Below are 22666 nucleotides of genomic sequence, written 5' to 3'. Positions count from 1 at the left end.
ATTCCTGCCCCATGTTCACTATTTTGTCCGATTATGCCCCCAGTAATAATTATTTCATTTTAGACCTATTAAAGAAAACGTTTATGTAAAGTATTTATTACTTCCTTTTTAATTCGAAGGTTTTATAAGTCAATTTGGCATTAATAGCTTGTCAAATAGAGTAAAAAAATTCCAACAGTCACATGTAGCTATAGTCCACCTCACAAAAGCTATTCATAAATTACAATGGACTTTGGGGACTCGGGGGAGAGGGTAAGAGGGGGGTAAGGGATAAGACTACAAATTGGGTTCAGTGTATACTGCTTAGATGATGGGTGCACCAAAATCCCACAAATCACTGAAGAACTTACTCATGTAACAAAATACCACCCGTTCCCCAAAAACCTGTGGAAATAATAAAATACTTCCTGAGCACTTAAAGATAAATAAAATTGTAACAAAATGTCTAACTGTATAATTATCCATTGAATATCCATCTCCCATATTAAATGGAAAGCCTTATAAGGACCATGTCTATTTTGTTGACTGTGAAATTTCTAGGATTCCATGTACCTAAGTCCTGGCATGTAGTAGATACTCAATAAATATGTGTTGAATGAATGAAAAATAAATAAAAATGCAACCAATAATTTTATTTATAAAATTGTAGTATATTCAAGGATATTTCTGGAATTCTAATCAACACAAGCCAATAAATTGAGCACAGGAAACAAGAACACCATTAGAGAAAGCTAATGAAAGACCAGTAGAATGCAATTATCCTTCTAAACAGGAGCACTTGAAGGAACCAATGTTATTTTAAAGCATGTGACTGTGTGGTGAAGTATATAGAAATGATGACTCCATACATTTAGAAAAGTGTTATCAAATGAAGGTCGTTTGAGGGCAGAGATTTTTGCTGTATTTATCAGTGCTCTCTCCTGTGCTTGGCATTCAGAATGCACTCAATAAATATATTTTTGAATTAGTGAATAAAAAATTAATGTTATCACATTCTGTTAATTCACATTTTATACTGAGGGCAAGAGCACTTCTGTTCTATAACACAACCAAAATTGGTTATCATCGTTATAACTCTGGAGCCTCACAAGACCCTAAAATGCCTCCTGAATCATCAAAGATAGAATGTCGTTCACATTATATAACAATTTTGTTATTAATCACTTGTCATTGCTTTCCTACCCTTTGATGAGTGGCCAGACCTACATAGACCCAGACAGAGAATATTAGTGCAGTTTCCTCATAGATATTTATTCTTCCAATTGATTAAAAGGGGTCACAAACTTTTGTTCCTCAAATTATATTCAGTTTACAGATACATTTTGTTAGGTCCTCTCAGCATTGGTATGCACACTCTTTTTTAAAAATGAAATGGTTGTCCAAATTTACAAGCCAGTTCTTTTTATATAAAATTTTAGGTTTGTGGATTCTTTTGCAAAAAAAATTATAATATCTGACAACACTGTGCCGACATTCCCACATAGAAACAATAGGCAGAAACTGAAAACCCTGCTGCCTATAAACAGAGCACATGCTCCCTGGGTTACCACACTTTCCATGACTGTCTTTTGTCCTCCCAGTCAGATGCTATTTATTATGGTGTTTATTATGGTTGTTTGTTCTCAGAGCATAATTAAGAAGAAAATGAAGTACTTTGTACACTTCACTCTTTAATAGCACCTATAAGAACTCAAGTTCCTAAGTCCTGGCCTTAAAGACAAAGTGCTCACTTTGGGAGACCGAGGCAGGCGGATCACGAAGTCAAGAGATCAAGACTATCCTGGCCGACATGGTGAAACCCCGCCTCTACTAAAAATACAAAAATTAGCTGGGTGCGGTGGCGCATGCCTATAGTCCCAGCCACTTGGGAGGCTGAGGCAGGAGAACCTCTTGAACCCTGGAGGTGGAGGTTGCAGTGAGCCAAGATCGCGCCACTGCACTCCAGCCTGACAAAAGAGCGAGACTCCGTCTCAAACAAAAGAAGATAAAGTGCTATTGCTTTAGCGTGGGAGACCCAACCCTTCATACTCTAACCCGAATGAATGTTATATTCTTGTCGTCCCCCAACTCTCCAGATAGTTTATTCTAAACTCACTTCCTCATTGGACCATAAGTTTTCATTCCTGCATATCTTTGCAAGATCCCTTTCTTCTATAAAATCCCGTTTTGCTTCTAGCTAAATCCTACTAACTTTTTCAAATGCCATCCCCTCTCCTCCTCTGTTAAGCAATGAATATTTATTAAGTGGCTATGTGCCAAGCACTTTACTAGTTTCTACAGGATACTGAAATAAACAAGGAACATATACACACAAGGCGAGGCATCAAAATAATTATATAAAATGAGTGAGTTTCATTACAAAAGAGCTATAGGATACCATGGAAGATGTAACAGTCTGGGATATAGGGAAGGTTTTCCAGAAGAAATAACAAGCTGATACATGAAAGATGAGAGTTTAACTAAGCAAAGGATAATGAGAAGGAAACTAAGTGTGTCCTTTTCCCCTGAGGCAAAATGACGTAGCAGCGCTGTATTTGTTTCTTAGGGCTCCCACAACAAATTATAACAAACTTAGTGGCTTAAGATGATGCCGCTCGCTCCAGCCTGGGCCACAGAGCGAGACTCCGTCTCAAAAAAAAAAAAAAAAATGATAGAAATGTATCCCCTCATAATTATGGAGGCCAGAAGTCAGAAATCAAGGTGTCAGAAGTGTGTGTTCCTTCTAGAGGCTCCGAGGGAGAATTCCTTCCATGCATCTTGTAGCTTCTGGTGACTGCTGGCAATTCCTGGCGTTTCTTTTCTTGCAAATGTATCACTTCAATTTCTACCCTCCATCTTCACATCACCTTCTCCTCTTATGTCTTCTTCCCTTCCTTTCTAAGACCACTTCTCATTGGATTTATTGTCCGTCCTCACCCAGGATGATCTCCTCTTAAGATTCTTAATTACATCTGTAAAGGCTTTTTTCCAAATAAGGTCAGGTGCACTTATCTGTTTTTGTTTTGTTTTGTTGTTTTGGCAGCTGCAGGGCTACAGGAGGGTGTCACTATTCAACCCACTATGGGCACATTCGGGGAACCAAAAAACAAAAAAAAGCAGACAATATGCTAGAGTACAGTCTGAGTGAGAAACAACAGGCAAGAGAGATGCATGGAGAGGTTTATAGGGAGCGGAGATTACAGAGGGTCTTATTCAGTAGGAAGGCATTTTCAAGCTTTAATCAGAAATAGCTAAAGTTTAAACAGAGAAGTTACATGAATATTTTGCAATTTTGAAAGATCTTCCTCCATGATTTGTAGAGGAAAACTGATGAGTTGCAAGCCAGGAGCAGGCTGGTCATCTAGATGAACTATGATGGTAACCTAGACCAGAAGAGTCATCAAGAGGATAGAGAGCCACGGGGAGGGTCTAGGTTTGATCATATGACACATGGTGTAATGGAGAGTGACCAGAGGGCACAGCAGCCCTCTCTCTGGTAACCGACCGCACCTCATACCTTCTATTATGTATTTACTACATTTTCTGGTAATTACTATTTATACATGTGCTCCTCCTCAAATGAAGCACACTAAAGAGAAAGGATCCATCTTATAGGCCTAGAACCTACCACAGGACTAGAGATATGTAGTACATATTTGTTGAAGTTTAAAATCATTGGGGAGTCACCCATCCCAACCTTTGAATTTGTAATCTAGTGTTACATCTTGAATATGCAAATAGGACTACTTGCATCCAAATTTTAATTGAATATTTGAATTTCTATAATTTTAAGCCATATTCATCATAGACATTTCAAAATGAAAATACACTAATGAAGAAATTTTGAAATCACCATACTAAGCTTCACTTCCCATTCCAGCAGACATAACCACTAGTATTTGCAATATTTCACTCCAGACTTCATAAAAATATTTTGTAAACCTGGGATCATCCGAGACGTATGCTTTAGTCTCCTACCTTTTACCTGTGTTTTAAAATGACTTTTGTGTTTCAATAATATTAACTGCCAACCACATCTAAACTTTATCTCTGCTGTAAATTACCCTATGAGATTATGAATAACTCCAATTACTTCAAGATAAGTGGCTGGAATTTGAGTTATTGACTCATTCATTTTTAAGATTAGCTTTAAGTTTCCTTGAAATTGAAAAACATTTGCATATAATGCAACTTTTTTAGGTCTAACTTTCTTTCCTTTGGAATGCTGTGGACATTCCCACGTTATCTTTCACCACTGAGTGTTGATATGTAGAAACAGAAACCAGTTCAATTCTTGCTCCCATTTTTTGGGATTTTTTTAATCCTAAAATATTATTGCTTATTCTTGAAGTTCAATAGCTTAAACAAAAGTCTTTAAAGTTTTTCTAAATGAAGGTGTAAATGACATGTAGATCCAATTCTTCCTTCATTTCAGGGAACTTATATGTCTAGGAATGCATTCTTACAGTTCTCTACTTTAGAAATAAGTCATTTATTTTCACAATGGATATTTGTGTGTCCTCTTGCCACCATCTTCTCTAGTTAACATAATGGTTTTGGCATTTTTCTCTGTATTCACTGTGATTATCTTCAGACTTCCCCTACATCAGCCAGTATCCAATTGTCTATTTATTCAACGTATATTGTCCATTAGTTTCTCACTTTTTCTATTTTGTTTATGGTACTAGTATCAGTTTGGTTATCATTTTATTTCCTGGACTCTTTGACATACATTTTCATCCCATTCAATGAACATTTTCATCTCATTTAATAATGTGTTGCTTTGTCTTAATAGTCTCATTTTATTGAACTGATTCATGTTATTCTAGTTGGGGTTGTTTGTTGTTTGTTTAGAGGACTAAACATCTGTTGATAATTTGTTTGTATTTATGGCCTACTTTTCTCCAAATTCAGTTATATCCTTGAAAATTCTTAAGATTTTGTCTATTTTTATATTCCCATTCTGAAACTGTGTGCCTATTTGAGGGCAGGGTGTTAGTAAGAGTTTCCCCAAGCTATGCTACAATCATTTAGATTCATCTATTTCAAAGCTTAGTACAAAAAGCATTGTTTTATTTTTAATTGACAAATAATGAGTGTGTGTGTGTGTATATATATGGGAGGTACAATGTGATGTTTTGATACAAGTATACTTTGTGGAATAATCAAAGTAGGCTAATTAACATATATATATATAACCTTAAATATTTATTATTTCTTTGTGTTGATAACATTTAAAATCCCTTCGTCAGCTATTCTGAAGTATATAATACATTATTATTAACTATAGTCACCATGCTATGGAATTGATTACCAGAACTGATTCCTTCTACCTAACTGCATCCCCTTTCCTCAACTACCCTCCACCTTCCAGCCCCTGTTAACTAGAGATAAATTTTCACATATAAGTGAAATCTATAAAGTCAAACTCATAGACGTATAGAGTAGAATGGTGGTTAACAAAGTATCTTTTTACATGTATTGCTGCTATAGGCAAACTTTTCTCTGAGTTTTGCCTGAAAGTACAAAAAGAGATATTGTTATTCAGCCTTATTCCACTATCTTTAACCATAATCTTTGAAGTAAATTATTTTAAGGCTCTTGATAAATGCTGATAATGTTCCCCAAAAAAAAAAATTCCAGTTTTCACTCAGCAATCATATATGAAAGTTTTTTCTTTTTTTTTTTTATACTTTAAGTTCTAGGGTACATGTGCATAATGTGCAGGTTTGTTACATATGTATACTTGTGCCATGTTGCTGTGCTGCACCCATCAACTTGTCAGCCCCGTCAACTCGTCATTTACATCAGGTATAACTCCCAATGCAATCCCTCCCCTCTTCCCCCTCCCCATGATAGTCCCCGGTGTGTGATGTTCCCCTTCCCGAGTCCAAGTGATCTCATTGTTCAGTTCCCACCTATGAGTGAGAACATGAGGTGTTTGGTTTTCTGTTCTTGTGATAGTTTGCTAAGAATGATGGTTTCCAGCTGCATCCATGTCCCTACAAAGGACACAAACTCATCCCTTTTTATGGCTGCATAGTATTCCATGGTGTATATGTGCCACATTTTCTTAATCCAGTCTGTCACTGATGGACATTTCGGTTGATTCCAAGTCTTTGCTATTGTGAATAGTGCTGCAATAAACATACGTGTGCAATGTGTCTTTATAGCAGCATGATTTATAATCCTTTGGGTATATACCCAGTAATGGGATGGCTGGGTCATATGGTACATCTAGTTCTAGATCCTTGAGGAATCGCCATACTGTTTTCCATAATGGTGAAACTAGTTTACAATCCCACCAACAGTGTAAAAGTGTTCCTATTTCTCCACATCCTCTCCAGCACCTGTTGTTTCCTGACTTTTTAATGATTGCCATTCTAACTGGTGTGAGATGGCATCTCATTGTGGTTTTGATTTGCATTTCTCTGATGGCCAGTGATGATGAGCATTTTTTCATGTGTCTGTTGGCTGTCTGAATGTCTTCTTTTGAGAAATGTCTGTTCATATCCTTTGCCCACTTTTTGATGGGGTTGTTTTTTTCTTGTAAATTTGTTTGAGTTCTTTGTAGGTTCTGGATATTAGCCCTTTGTCAGAGGCTTCACGCTACCTGTCTTCAAACTATACTACAAGGCTACAGTAACCAAAACAGCATGGTACTGGTACCAAAACAGAGATATAGACCAATGGAACAGAACAGAGTCCTCAGAAATAATACCACACATCTACAGCCATCTGATCTTTGACAAACCTGAGAGAAACAAGAAATGGGGAAAGGATTCCCTATTTAATAAATGGTGCTGGGAAAATTGGCTAGCCATAAGTAGAAAGTTGAAACTGGATCCTTTCCTTACTCCTTATATGAAAATTAATTCAAGATGGATTAGAGACTTAAATGTTAGACCTAATACCATAAAACCCTAGAGGAAAACCTAGGTAGTACCATTCAGGACATAGGCATGGGCAAAGACTTCATGTCTAAAACACCAAAAGCAACGGCAGCAAAAGCCAAAATTGACAAATGGGATCTCATTAAACTAAAGAGCTTCTGCACAGCAAAAGAAACTACCATCAGAGTGAACAGGCAACCGACAGAATGGGAGAAAATTTTTGCATATATGAAAGTTCTTATCTCACTACATTTGTGCTAGCATTAAGCAGTCTTGTCAATGTTTTTCAATTTGAGTGGTCAAAATAGTATCTTATTTTAATATTCATTATTTACAAGTGAGTTTCAAATTTTTCATACATGTCTTGTTAATATGTCTTCTCCTTAAATTTACCTATTTGAGATCCCTGAACATTTTTCTGAAGGGATGTTTATCCTTCATAATGATTTTTAAAATTATATAATAAGAAATATATTTACATAAATATATTGTAAATACATTCTCGATTTTTGTCTTTAAATTACTGTGTTTTTGTACAATTTTCTATAGTCAGGATTATCTGTCTTTTCATTTATTATTTTGCTCAAAGTTTTATGTCTGAATGCTTCTCCTCATTGCAGGATCCATTTAATACTTATTTTCCTTTACATTGATAGTTATATATTTTACATTTAACTCAAACCTCACTGGAATTTACTTAATGTAATATATGACATTAGAATCAAAATGTGTTTATCATACTCCCAACTCTGAATAACTCTATCCCTTTCTCACTTTAATTTTTAGTTTTATCCAAGTGATGCATGCACATAATCAAAATTCAAATAATTTTTAACACAAAATCTCTACAGCCATCCCCTGCTTCATGCCGTCTACTCATTTTACCTTATCCCCATAGGCAATCACTTTCAACTTTTAATAGTTTCTTCTGATATTTGTCCCCATTTTTCAAAAATAATGTGCTTATAACTGCTATTACTTGATGTATTCATTTTATTGGCCTCTTATTACAGTAAATGAGAATTGAGCATTTCTGCACTTCCCCAGCTTTGCGCCACCCACACTTCTGCTATCATATGTGCTGGTTAAGCCAATAGTTAGTACTTATATTATTATGACAATGCAGGTGGAGTAGAAATTACTCATTCTCACTAATCTCTTATTCTGCTCTTCTTTTTCACTCTTGTGCAATGTGGTGAGGGCATGTGACTGGTTGAAGTGGAAGTCACACATTTTACTTCTGAATATAAGTGTTCAGGAGCTACAGTGGGACCCTCCTGTTCTTCTCTCCACTCTATAAGTGACTGGGGATATTTCAGATCATACAGTCACAGATTGGTGGAACCTACATCAAACTGGAATCCTGAGTGACTGTGTGGAGCAGAGCTCCCTGTTGTCCCTCAGGAAACATAGCTGAGGAAGTAATAAACCTATTTGTCTTAAGCCATCGGGTTTTAGGGTTAATGTTAGCATTGCATAAACCAGCCACTACGAATATAGTCTCCCTTATTTATATGCTATCATTTGTTTAAAGCTATAAAGTTTATTCCATTTATTTATTTTCTGATTCTCATACCAAACCACTATGTCAGAACTCTTTCAGAAGCAGAAAATGTTGACATGGGTCAGAAATAAGTTATTCCCCCCAGTTTTCCTAAGCTATGCTTTCATCATACTCTCTCCCGCATATGTATAATAATAATTATTTTAAAAACTTTAAAACCCTTTTATAATTCTTATTAGAATCATTTACAACTATAAAGTATTTGAAAGAATTAATAACATTTTTTCCTATTCAGAAAATCATGTTTCTCCATTTACTTAAATTTTTATCTTTCTTAATAAAATTTTATAGTTTACTTCAATGGCTCCTGCACATTTCTCATCAGAGTTATTTTTAGTTATTTAAGATTTTTCATTGTTATTGCCATGGACATGTTTTCTATTTTACCTTTTAACTGAATATTATTTCTAAATGGTGTATTTTTTATATTATTTTGTGTCTATTATCTTGCATTCCTTCCTTATTGCTAAGAATGTACTCTCTTGAAATTTCCAATTACGTATAGTCATTTTGGTTCAAATTCTAATTTGCTTTTTTATTTACAGTTATAGCTCTTACATAAACTGCTTTGTTTTTAGTGGGGATAGTGATATTATGAATTATATTAATAGATTTCCTGATGTAAAACTATCATTGCATTCAGAATAAATCTTTTGTAGTGAATATTTTTAAATATGCTGTTAAATTCAGTAAATATTATTTACACTATATTGGTTTAATCAGCTCTTTTGTGGATGTGCTACCTTAATCAAATATTTGTTTCATTTAATGAATTAGTCAAGTTTCTATCTTTTTCAATACTCAGCATTAGCTTGCATTTTTGAGGCTTGGTGCTGTTAAGAAACTTGAGTACTCAATTATTAGCAATTAGTATGAAATAGATTTTTGTTTTTCAGGAGCTCTTGTTCTAGAGACAGATAAGAAAACATAATTACATATCTCACAATCAATGTTATACTCATGGTATTAACAGAGCACTGTGGGAGCCAGCCTACCTTGAAAATGGAGGATATTCACCATAGCATCCACAGGTTAAAGTACCGAAGTTCAAAGAACTTCAGTGACAGACGTAACATCATCATGCCTGGTAAGAGGCAGTGCAAGGACCCAAACTCCTCTGGGCTCATAGATGGGAAGGGGGCCCTCATTGCTGCTCTCCAAATGATATGTCCAGACACTTATTTCTTGATTTGTGATGTTTCCCACTGCTCCTTTCAGTTCACACAATCTGCATATGTGATCCTTTCTCCATCATGCTGTCAACTATGCACTATCCTCTGGTTTACTTCTTGTATTAGCTCTACACACCTCAACTCCCTTTGCCATTCATGGAAAATTCAACACTCATACAAATAATCCATTAAACCTCTGTCCTGTTTGCTGCCTTTCCTCTTACTGCCGATGAGCTTTCTGCATAAACCACCAGAGTCACCTAGCTGCATGATAACAATGATGCTGATAGTCATTATTTCAGAATTTTCTTCATGGCAGTCATTGTTTTCCATGTTATCTAACTTAATTTCACAGCAATATTATCAGGTAGGAACTACCCAACGATCATTAGCCCTATTTGCCATATAAGAAATGTAACACAGAGAAATTAAGCAGCCTACCCAAGGTTAAAGCAAGTATGTAATAAATCCAAAGTATGATGAGACACACCTGCTCAACTCTCTGGAGAAAACCACAACACTAGGAGATGTTGAAAATTGCTTCTAAAATTTGAACGTCTATTCATATATTAATATGCAGAATCTGATTGAGAGTATATACTTCTAACAAGCTTCTAGATGATATCAATACTCCTGATCCACATATACACTTTAAATTGTTGTTCTAAACTATTTGACTTCAATACATGATATCTGAAAAGCAGAACATAGAAAAATTATAGTACACAGATTTCCTTTGGAAATGGTGATCACAAAGAACAAATTTCTCTAGTTGGCTTACTATCCCATTAGTTCAAGAATGTTTTGTATATTCTTTACTAGCTTCAAATTGCCAGGCTCTTCCCTGGGTATAATCTAGGTTTTAAATTCTAGGAAGTGCTCCTCACCCTATCAAATACCAGTGCCAGCGATCCCAATACTTCTAATCATCTCAAAAGCTTCAGACCTTCCTTCTCTTTTCTACCTCATCATTTTCACCATTCCCAATGGATTGTTCATATCAATACGCAAACCTGATATAATGCTATCTATAACACACACAATTCTAATTCTATTCCTTTTTTCCCATTACTGTCAAATACCTAAAAATATTAGTCTGCACATGCTGTCTCCACTTTTTCACTTCCCATAGTATGCTTGACTTACAGATAAATGAATTATCTACACATTCCTCTATTTTATTTTTGCCAAGATCACCAGTGACTTCCATTTGGCCAATCACATTTTAAATCTTCTCTTGTTCAAATTATCCATACATTTCAAAACAATTGAATTTCTTTTTCTTGGCACACTCTCCTCTTTGGATTCACTAGCTATGTGAATGGCATCCCATCTTTCTCTCCTTTTTTTTTTTTTTTTTTTTTTTGTCTCTTTGCAGTCTCCTCCTCTTCTATTAGACCTCCCACCAAATGCAGGGATCTTCAAAGCCTTGATTCTCTTTATCTCACCGTTCTTCTATTTCAATGTCTTTAGATACCATCACCATTGCCATTGACTCCCTTGCCAACACTATATTCTGAACTCCAAAGTCACATATTTCAGTGCCTATTTCTCCATTTGACTCTCTCATGACATCTCATATTTAATATGCACAAAATCAAACTTCAGCTTTTCCACTCTCAGTCTGCACCATTTCATAAAATGTCTCTGTTCTCTACCATTGTTAAATCGGAAATCTGGGAGTTATTTTCTTTCCCCTTCACCAGTTCCCTAAACTGAGATATACATTAATAAATTTCTCATAGTCCTACCCCCAAAATATGTCTTGAATCCACTCAGTTGTCTTCATCTTCAAGTCCACATTTCATTCCAAAACAATGTCTTCTATCTCCAAAACAGTTTTCTGCCAGTCTCCCTAGTACTATGTCTCCTCAAATCTATTTTGCATAAAATAAAAAATTTCATAAAACGGAAATTAGATGAGGACATTCCCCTGCTTCATCACCTTTCTGTTGCACTTAGAATAAAATCCGAATTCCTTACTGAAGCCTACACAGTCCTTCATGACTTGCCCCTTGCCTCCCCTTTGTGGCCTCCCTCAGTAATGTTCATGGTTTTTGCTTTCTTGAGCCCACCAAGATCACTTTCTTATAAGGTCTCCACACATCCTCCTTCAACTCTCTTGTATTTGGCTAAATTGTTCAGTCTCTTGCTGAACTTGGCTTACATATCACCTTCTTAGGAAGACTTTTCATGAGAACTCTATATAAGTGGATTTTTCTCATGATCCTCCATCACTGTAACCTGTTTGCCTCTTTTAGTCTAATACAATTAGTAATCATACATTTGTACATTTGATTCTAAATGTTTCATTATTTCCTTAAAAAGGACATTCTCTCAGATAAATCAGTACAACTTATCAACATCAGAAAATGAACATTACAATAACATTATCTAATGAATAGTCTTGATTCTAAGGTTATCCACTTGGGCACTCAAATCAGTAGGTGAAAGTTTAATGACAAACAGGATATTTACATAGACAATGTATGCTCTACAAAATACTGTAAAATTATACAGAGAAAAATAGTAACTTTACAGTGGAGAAACTTGGCAGAAATCATCTTAACAACATTATCATCCAAAGTGAAATGTAGCAACGTCATGTGCCTAATGCCTTGAGAAAGACAACATCACTTCTGTGTTATCCCTGTCCCCCCGCCGCCGACAAATTAAAATGTATAACCTAAGTATAATTGTGAAGAAAAATCAGACAAACCCAGTTTCAGGTATATGCTACAGAACAGTTGTATTCGTTAAAAATGTCACAGTCGTAAAAAAAAAAAAAAAAAAAAAAAAAAAAAGACAAAGGAACTATTTCAAATAGAAGGAGAATAAAGAGACATGATAATGAAATGCAATAAGTGATCTTCAGTTAGATCCTGGGTCATGGTTGTTTTTACTTCTTAGGCTTATTCTTTTGTTGTCACGTGCCTTCTTGGTCATGATGGTTTTGGGAGGATGGGGTGAGGAATACGTAAACAACCTAAAAGTTTTTAATCCAAAGGAAATTTCATATACTGAGTATTTGAGATCTCTCATAAACGCTTTCCCAAAAAATGGTGCACTAAAAACACGGAAACAAATTGAAATTTAGATGAGAGGGTGAATGGCAGGTGAATAAAATAATCTTGAAATAACAGCTTCAAGAGTGACAAAAGAAGATTAGAAGGTGTCACTGAAGCCACTGCCAAAGTCTCATCATCTCTAGATTAGAATGTGAAAGTAATAGGAAAAAATGGAGGTAAATATTGCAGGATGCAATAAGAAAGAAAATCTCAGGCAGCAGGTCTGTGTGAATTTTTCATAGAAAACAGCAATGCTTTTCATAATATCTCTGGACAGTCAGGAAAATGAAGGAGGCAGATGTCAAAAATCTAACCTGGCCTTGGCTAGTCATAAAACTTGGGTTTTTTTTTTTTTTTATGTTCATTGTTTATTCTTTTTTTTTTTTTTAATTTATTTATTATTATTATACTTTAAGTTGTAGGGTACATGTGCATAACGTGCAGGTTTGTTACATATGTATACTTGTGCCATGTTGCTGTGCTGCACCCATCAACTCGTCATTTACATCAGGTATAACTCCCAGTGCAATCCCTCCCCCCTCACCCCTCCCCATTATAGGACCCGGTGTGTGATGTTCCCCTTCCTGAGTCCGAGTGATCTCATTGTTCAGTTCCCACCTGAGTGAGAACATGCGGTGTTTGGTTTTCTGTTCTTGTGATAGTTTGCTAAGAATGATGGATTCCAGCTGCATCCAAGTCCCTACAAAGGACTCAAACTCATCCTTTTTTATGGCTGCATAGTATTCCATGGTGTATATGTGCCACATTTTCTTAATCCAATCTGTCACTGATGGACATTTGGGTTGATTCCAAGTCTTTGCTATTGTGAATAGTGCTGCAATAAACATACGTGTGCATGTGTCTTTATAGCAGCATAATTTATAATCCTTTGGGTATATACCCAGTAATGGGATGGCTGGGTCATATGGTACATCTAGTTCTAGATCCTTGAGGAATCGCCATACTGTTTTCCATAATGGTTGAACTAGTTTACAATCCCACCAACAGTGTAAAAGTGTTCCTATTTCTCCACATCCTCTCCAGCACCTGTTGTTTCCTGACTTTTTAATGATTGCCATTCTATCAGAGTGAACAGGCAACCTACAGAATGGGAGAAAATTTTTGCAATCTACTCATCTGACAAAGGGCTAATATCCAGAACCTACAAAGAACTCAAATAAATTTACAAGAAAAAAACAAACAACCCCATCAAAAAGTGGGCAAAGGATATGAACAGACATTTCTCAAAAGAAGACATTCATACAGCCAACAGACACATGAAAAAATGCTCATCATCACTGGCCATCAGAGAAATGCAAATCAAAACCACAATGAGATACCATCTCACACCAGTTAAAACTTGGGTTTTATACCCCGTACTCCCAGTCCCACTCAGGAAACTCCTCAGTTCTGCCCTCTACTGATAATTCCACCATCTAACACATTCTCTCTCTAAGTTGTTGGAAACCAGGAGAGGAGCATGGATTTATAATTTAAATCTTCTGATGACACCTTCACATCAGTGCCTTATTCCTCTTGAGAGTCTTCTCAATCCTGATGTTTTCAACCTGTCACTTATAAGTCAAAAATGTGCAGACACAGAATTTAAAATTCTGGAATGGAGAAAGGGAATATCAGCACATTTCCTGGAGCTTCCTAGGGTGTCTTTCTTTACATATATTCACAGATAAAGACACAGAGGCTTACTCACCTAAATTACATTTAAAAACCCCACATCTATGGTACTTTGCTTACTAAAGGAAGGACAATAGAACAACATTTGCTGAGGTGTATTGAACAGTACCTACTTAACATGGTTTGAAATTAAAGTTATTACAATAGCATTTGTTAAACAGGAAATTATCCATCATCAAATTAAGACACTGGAAGATTCCACTGCTTAGAACTAGAATTTGAAAATAGAGTGAAGGTAGGGAGGAAACAGGACAAAGAAGTTCTGTATTTGTAAGTAAGTAAAATTGTTGGATTATCAAGAAACCAATGAATAATTTTAAATTATGTTGACCATAATGTGGTCTCTTCAAAGTCTCTGATATATATATATATGTATAATCTACTATAAACATATTCATACATATATAGAAATATATTTAAACACATATTTGCATACTTATCCTTCAAAATTATATCAATATAATCTTAACAGTTATATGAACATATTAATAAATAGAGTACATTCACATTTACATATATTTAAAGGTATACAGGAATATGAGTATATAGTTTTAAGAAAGATGTAGGGTTATAAAAAGAATTTCTAGAACACTGTCTTAATAAAGAAAATTCCACAAAAACTGAACATTTGTAAAGAATAACAAGGTCAATGGTTGCCTAAATTAAACATAAACGTATTATGAGGACAATTCATAAAATAAGAAACTGACAAAGAACTGAAGACAAATGCTGCCTACTGTAGACCACGGGAAGTTGAACTAAGTTAATCAGAACCACACTATACTCTGTTGAATTGAATTTAAGTGATTTGATCTAAACACCACAGCAATTAAGCTATGCTTTAAACTCTGAAGACACGTGAAAAAAGTATGAAAAAAAAAAGTGAGCATGCTCACAACAATCAATGAAAGAGAATACACATTGTGTCAGACTTCTACTGCAATTTCAGGTCACTGCTCTGAACGGCAATTTTCACAATGGAGTATGATAGTTGGACATACATAAGTGTCCAGAAAAGGGCAAAAGCTTTTGTGATGTTAGAACATACCTTAGAAACCAATTTTTAAATAAAGATCTTATTTTAATATATTTACTTAAGATATGCGCTTTTCTCCTAAATAGATTTTAGAAAATAAAACTGTATTATAATTATCAGTTCATCTATTGTACTTGCCAACTAAATGACAGTTTGGCAAAGGGAGAGTCAACGCCTTATTTATTTTGCATCTACAGTTTCCAACACAGTGCTTAGCACATATCAGGTAACTAGGTATAAAATACATATTTATTGACTCACCTCTTATAAAATTATTATGTACAACATGCCCATAAGTTGGAGAATCTAAATATTTGAAGTTTTCCAGCTAGCTGACTTCTGACTAATGAAAAATTTACTACAGTCACAAACGTCCCCAGAGCTATATGCAAGAACTGATAAATTAATGTGGCTTCTATACTATGAAGCATAGAATTGGCAATAAAACATGAAACCCTAGTCTATCCTATAAATATTCATTTATGAAATTTTTGAAAGGTAAATTATGCAAATACGTGTTTAAGAAATTTAAGAATTATGGATCATTGACCTGTTAGGTCTTAACAACTTCCTCAGAATCATTAACATCTACAATGCAAATTCATATTTAATGAGCAAATAAAATGCATGTTAGTCACCCAATAGGAGAAAAACTTACGTGTGGTGGTCTCACACATATATGTCCAGATTTATTTTTCTTTTAAGAAAAGCCAGCTCAAGGAGGCCTCCCTGCCTCTGTAGACTCCACCTCTAGGGACAGGGCATAGCTAAACAAAAAGCAACAGAAACCTCTGCAGATGTAAATGTCCCTGTCTGACAGCTGTGAAAGAGCAGTGGTTCTCCCAGCATGGAGGATGAGATCTGAGAACAGACAGACTGCCTGCTCAAGTGGGTCCCTGACCCCTGAGTAGACTAACTGGGAGACATCCCCTACTAGGTGCAGACCGACACCTCACACCTCACATGGCTGGGTACCTCTGAGACAACGCTTTCAGAGCAAGAATCAGACAGCAACACTCTCTGTTCAGCAATATTCTGTCTTCTGCAGCCTCTGCTGCTGATACCCAGGCAAACAGGGTCTGGAGTGGACCTCAAGCAATCTCCAAGAGACCTGCAGCTGAGGGTCCTGACTGGTAGAAGGAAAACTAACAAACAGAAAGGACACCCACACCAAAACCCCATCAGTATGTCACCATCATCAAAGACCAAAGGCAGATAAAACCACAAAGATGGGGAAAAAGCAGTTTAGAGAAGCTGGAAATTCAAAAAATCAGAGGACATCTCCCGCTCCAAAGGAACACAGCTCATCACCAGCAATGGAACAAAGCTGGATGGAGAATGACTTTGATGAGTTGAGAGAAGACGACTTCGGTCGATCAAACTTCTCAGAGCTAAAGAGGGAACTACGTAACCAGCTCAAAGAAACTAAAAACCTTGAAAACAGAATGGAAGAATGGATACCTAGAATAACCAATGCAGTGAAGTCCATAAACGAACTGATAGAGATGAAAACCATGACACAAGAACTACATGACAAATATACAAGCTTCAGTAACTGACTCGATCAACTGGAAGAAAGAGTATCAGTGATTGAAGATCAAATAAATGAAATGAAGCGAGAAGAGAAGTGTAGAGAAAAAAGAGTAAAAAGAAATGAACAAAGCCTCCAAGAAATATGGGATCATGTGAAAAGACCAAATCTACATCTGATCGGTGTGCCTGAAAGTGACGAGGAGAATGGAACCAACTTGGAAAACACCCTGCAGAATATTATCCAGGAGAACTTCCCCAATCTAGCAAGGCAGGCCAACATTCAAATTCAGGAAATACAGAGAATGCCACAAAGATACTCCTCGAGAAGAGCAACTCCAAGACACATAATTGCCAGATTCACCAAAGTTGAAATGAAGGAAAAAATCTTAAGGGCAGCCAGAGAGAAAGGTCGGGTTACCCACAAAGGGAAGCCCATCAGACTAACAGCAGATCTCTCGGCAGAAACACTACAAGCCAGAACAGAGTGGGGGCCAATATTCAACATTCTTAAAGGAAAGAATTTTCAACCTAGAATTTCATATCCAGCCAAACTAAGTTTCATAAGTGAAGGAGAGATAAAATCCTTTACAGACAAGTAAATGCTGAGAGATTTTGTCACCACCAGGCCTGCCCTAGAAGAGATCCTGAAGGAAGCACTAAACATGGAAAGGAACAACGAGTACCAGCCATTGCAAAAACATGCCAAAATGTAAAGACGATTTAAGCTAGGAAGAAACTGCATCAACTAGTGAGCAAAATAACCAGCTAATATCATAATGACAGGATCAAGTTCACACACAACAATACTAACCTTAAATGTAAATGGACTAAATAGTCCAATTAAAAGACCCAGAGTGGCAAATTGGATAGAGTCAAGACCCCTCAGTTTGCTGTATTCAGGAGACCCATCTCACATGCAGAGACACACATAGGCTCAAAATAAGGGGATGGAGGAAGATCTACCAAGCAAACGGAAAACACAAAAAGGCAGGGGTTGCAATCCTAGTCTCTGATAAAACAGACTTTAAACCATCAAAGATCAAAAGAGACAAAGAAGGCCATTACATAATGGTGAAGGGATCAATTCAACAAGAACTAACTATCCTAAATATATATACACCCAATACAGGAGCACCCAGATACATAAAGCAAGTCCTTAGAGACTTACAAAGAGACTTAGACTCCCATACAATAATAATGGGAGACTTCAACACCCCACTTCAACATTAGACAAAACAACAAGACAGAAAGTTAACAAGGATATCCAGGAATTGAACTCTGCACCAAGAAGACCTAATAGACATCTACAGAACTCTCCACCCCAAATCAACAGAATATACATTCTTCTCAGCACCACATCACACTTATTCCAAAATTGACCACATAATTGGAAGTAAAGCACTCCTCAGCAAATGTACAAGAACAGAAATTATAACAAACTGTCTCTCAGACCACAGTGCAATCAAACTAGAACTCAGGACTAAGAAACTCAATCAAGATCACTCAACTACATGGAAACTGAACAACTTGCTCCTGAATGACTACTGGGCACATAACAAAATGAAGGCAGAAATAAAGATGTTCTTTGAAACCAATGAGAACAAAGATACAACATACCAGAATCTCTGGGACACATTTAAAGCAGTGTGTAGAGGGAAATTTATAGCACTAAATGCCCACAAGAGAAAGCAGGAAAGACCTAAAATTGACACCCTAACATCACAATTAAAAGAACTAGAGAAGCAAGAGCAAACACATTCGAAAGCTAGCAGAAGGCAAGAAATAACTAAGATCAGAGCAGAACTAAAGGAGATAGAGACACAAAAAACCCTCCAAAAAATCAATGAATCCAGGAGCTGGTTTTTTGAAAAGATCAACAAAATTGATAGACCACTAGCAAGACTAACAAAGAAGAAAAGAGAGAAGAATCAAATAGACCAAATAAAAAATGATAAAGGAGACATCACCACCGATCCCACAGAAATACAAACTACCATCAGAGAATACTATAAACACCTCTATGCAAATAAACTAGAAAACCTAAAAGAAATGGATAATTTCCTGGACACATACCCTCTCCCAAGACTAAACCAGGGAGAAGTTGAATCCCTGAATAGACAAATAGCAGGCTCTGAAATTGAGGCAATAATTAATAGCCTACGAACAAAAAAAAAGTCCAGGACCCAACGGATTCAGAGCCAAATTCTACCAGAGTTACAAGGAGGAGCTGGTACCATTCCTTCTGAAACTATTCCAATCAATAGAAAAAGAGGGAATCCTCCCTAACTCATTTTATGAGGCCAACATCATCCTGATACCAAAGCCTGGCAGAGATACAACAAAAAAAGAGAATTTTAGACCAATATCCCTGATGAACATCGAAGCAAAAAGCCTCAACAAAATACTAGCAAACCGAATCCAGCAGCACATCAAAAATCTTATCCACCATGATCAAATGGGCTTCATCCCTGGGATGTACGGCCAGTTCACCATATGCAAATCAATAAATGTAATCCAGCATATAAACCCAGACCCAAAGACAAAACCCACATGATTATCTCAATAGATGCAGAAAAGGCCTTTGACATAATTCAACAGCCCTTCATGCTAAAAATTCTCAGTAAATTCGGTATTGATGGAACGTATCTCAAAATAATAAGAGCTATTTATGACAAACCCACAGCCAATATCATACTGAATGGGCAAAACTGGAAGCATTCCCTTTGAAAACTGGCACAAGACAGGGATGCCCTCTCTCACCACTCCTATTCAACATAGTGTTGGAAGTTCTGGCTAGGGCAATCAGGCAAGAGAAATAAATAAAGGGTATTCAATTAGGAAAAGAGGAAGTCAAATTGTCCACTTTGCAGATGACATGATTGTATATTTAGAAAACCCCATTGTCTCAGCCCAAAATCTCCTTAAGCTGATAAGTAACTTCAGCAAAGTCTCAGCATACAAAATTAATGTGCAAAAATCACAAGCATTCTTATACACCAGTAACAGACAAACAGAGAGCCAAATCAGGAATGAACTCCCATTCACAGTGGCTTCAAAGAGAATAAAATACCTAGGAATCCAACTTACAAGGGATGTAAAGGAACCCTTCAAGGAGAACTACAAACCACTGCTCAGTGAAATAAAAGAGGGCACAAACAAATGGAAGAACATACCATGCTCATCAACAGGAAGAATCAATATCGTGAAAATGGCCATACTGCTCAAGGTGATTTCTAGATTCAGTGCCATCCCCATCAAGCTACCAATGTGTTTCTTCACAGAATTGGAAAAAACTGCTTTAAAGTTCATATGGAACCAAAAAAGATCCTGCATTGCCAAGACAATCCTAAGTCAAAAGAACAAAGCTGGAGGCATCACGCTACCTGACTTCAAACTATATTACAAGGCTATAGTAACCAAAACAGCATGGTACTGGTACCAAAACAGAGATATAGACCAATGGAACAGAACAGAGCCCTCAGAAATAATACCACACATCTACAGCCATCTGATCTTTGACAAACCTGAGAAAAACAAGAAATGGGGAAAGGATTCCCTATTTAATAAATGGTGCTGGGAAAATTGGCTAGCCATAAGTAGAAAGTTGAAACTGGATCCTTTCCTTACTCCTTATATGAAAATTAATTCAAGATGGATTAGAGACTTAAATGTTAGACCTAAAACCATAAAAACCCTAGAAGAAAACCTAGGTAATACCATTCAGGACATAGGCATGGGCAAGGTCTTCATGTCTAAAACACCAAAAGCAATGGCAACAAAAGCCAAAACTGACAAATGGGATCTAATTAAACTAAAGAGCTTCTGCACAGCAAAAGAAACTACCATCAGAGTGAACAGGCAACCTACAGAATGGAAGAACATTTTTGCAATCTACTCATCTGACAAAGGGCTAATATCCAGAACCTACAAAGAACTCAGATGTACAAGAAAAAAACAAACAACCTCATCAAAAAGTGGGCAAAGAATATGAACAGACATTTCTCAAAAGAAGACATTTATACAGCCAACAGACACGTGAAAAAATGCTCATCATCATTTGCCATCAGAGAAATGCAAATCAAAACCACAATGAGATGCCATCTCACACCAGTTAGAATGGCAATCATTAAAAAGTCAGGAAACAACAGGTGCTGGAGAGGATGTGGAGAAATAGGAACACTTTTACACCGTTGGTGGGACTGTAAACTAGTTCAACCATTGTGGAAAAAAGTGTGACGATCCCTCAAAGATCTAGAACTAGAAATACCATTTGACCCAGCCATCCCATTACTGGGTATATACCCAAAGGATTACAAGTCAAACTGCTATAAAGACACATGCACACGTATGTTTATTGCAGCACTATTCACAATAGCAAAGACTTGGAATCAACCCAAATGTCCATCAGTGACAGACTGGATTAAGAAAATGTGGCACATATACACCATGGAATACTATGCAGCCATAAAAAGGGATGAGTTTGTGCCCTTTGTAGGGACATGGATGCAGCTGGAAACCATCATTCTCAGCAAACTATCACAAGAACAGAAAACCAAACACTGCATGTTCTCACTCAGAGGTGGGAATTGAATAATGAGATCACTCGGACTCAGGAAGGGGAACATCACACACCGGGGCCTATTGTGGGGAGTGGGGAGGGGGGAGGGGGGAGGAATAGCATTAGGAGATATACCTAATGTAATTGATGAGTTAATGAGTGCAGCAGCACACCAACATGGCACATGTATACATATGTAACAAACCTGCACGTTGTGCACATGTACCCTAGAACTTAAAGTATAATTAAAAAAATAAATAATTAAATAAAATTCTGGGGAAAAAGAAAAGAAAAGAAGCCCAAACATATTAGTTTGAAACCTGAAGCTTCAATATAAGACGGGATTATTTATTTTTTTTTTTTTTGGTGTCTTGTTTTTAATACTTTAAGACTTTTCAATTTGGCTGAGACAATTCAGAGAAATTGATAAGTTTTCTTAGAATGTAAACAACCAAAGTCAGAATACCTAATATAGCTGCATTGCTATTGAAAAATGCATGACTTTCCATTTTTTATATATATGGAACTGATGTCTTGGAAGTTATGAATTGGAACTGATGAATTGGAAGTTATGCAACAGAGTTTGAAGAAACAAATGGAAATGATGTAAAAATGACCTTACTGTTACAAATCAACTATAAATTCAAAGTCAAATGTAATGAATATGATTAATTTTACCTCTAATAGTCTATATATGAATAATTTTACCTCTAGTAGTCTATTATTACAGATAAAATTTAGTGATGGTATAATGTTAAGAGGCAATTGTCATTGTTATTGAGCTTTTTGATAATAGTCAATTATATTGCTTTTTTTAAATTAGTTGATATAAAAAGTTTATAATCCATATCAGAACTGCCAAAGGTAGGAGAAGGTTTTTTTTGTTTACAGGTTCTTTAATTTGCAGATTATTGGACTCATAAATATCGCATATGAAGTCACTGTATTAAACAAAATGGGAGACTTTGCCACATTTCCTTTGGGATCTAAAAACTCCCTCTCTGGCTTTCTGTTATCCTCCTAACAACCATGGCAGAACCCCTACCTCCTTCTTGCTCTCAAATGAAAGTAATTATATCCTCTCATGGGGCATATGATCAATTTAAGGACTCTCAAAATTCAATAATTTTCTTGGACTCTTAAGTAATTCCTGAGTACCCTGATGTCT

General features: G+C 36.2%; 1 long non-coding RNA gene across 1 annotated transcript in view; it reads right to left on the bottom strand.

The window, feature by feature from the left end:
* The window catches only part of LOC123569744 (uncharacterized), a 405471-nt gene that overhangs the window by 352511 nt on the left and 30294 nt on the right, over positions 1 to 22666 (bottom strand). The gene's annotated exons all lie outside the window — the stretch shown is intronic.

The sequence above is a fragment of the Macaca fascicularis genome, chromosome 17 (genome assembly GCF_037993035.2).
Source record: "Macaca fascicularis isolate 582-1 chromosome 17, T2T-MFA8v1.1".
Classification (NCBI taxonomy): domain Eukaryota; kingdom Metazoa; phylum Chordata; class Mammalia; order Primates; family Cercopithecidae; genus Macaca; species Macaca fascicularis.
Note: the sequence above shows the minus strand (reverse complement) of the source record. Positions and strands in the feature narration are given on the sequence as shown.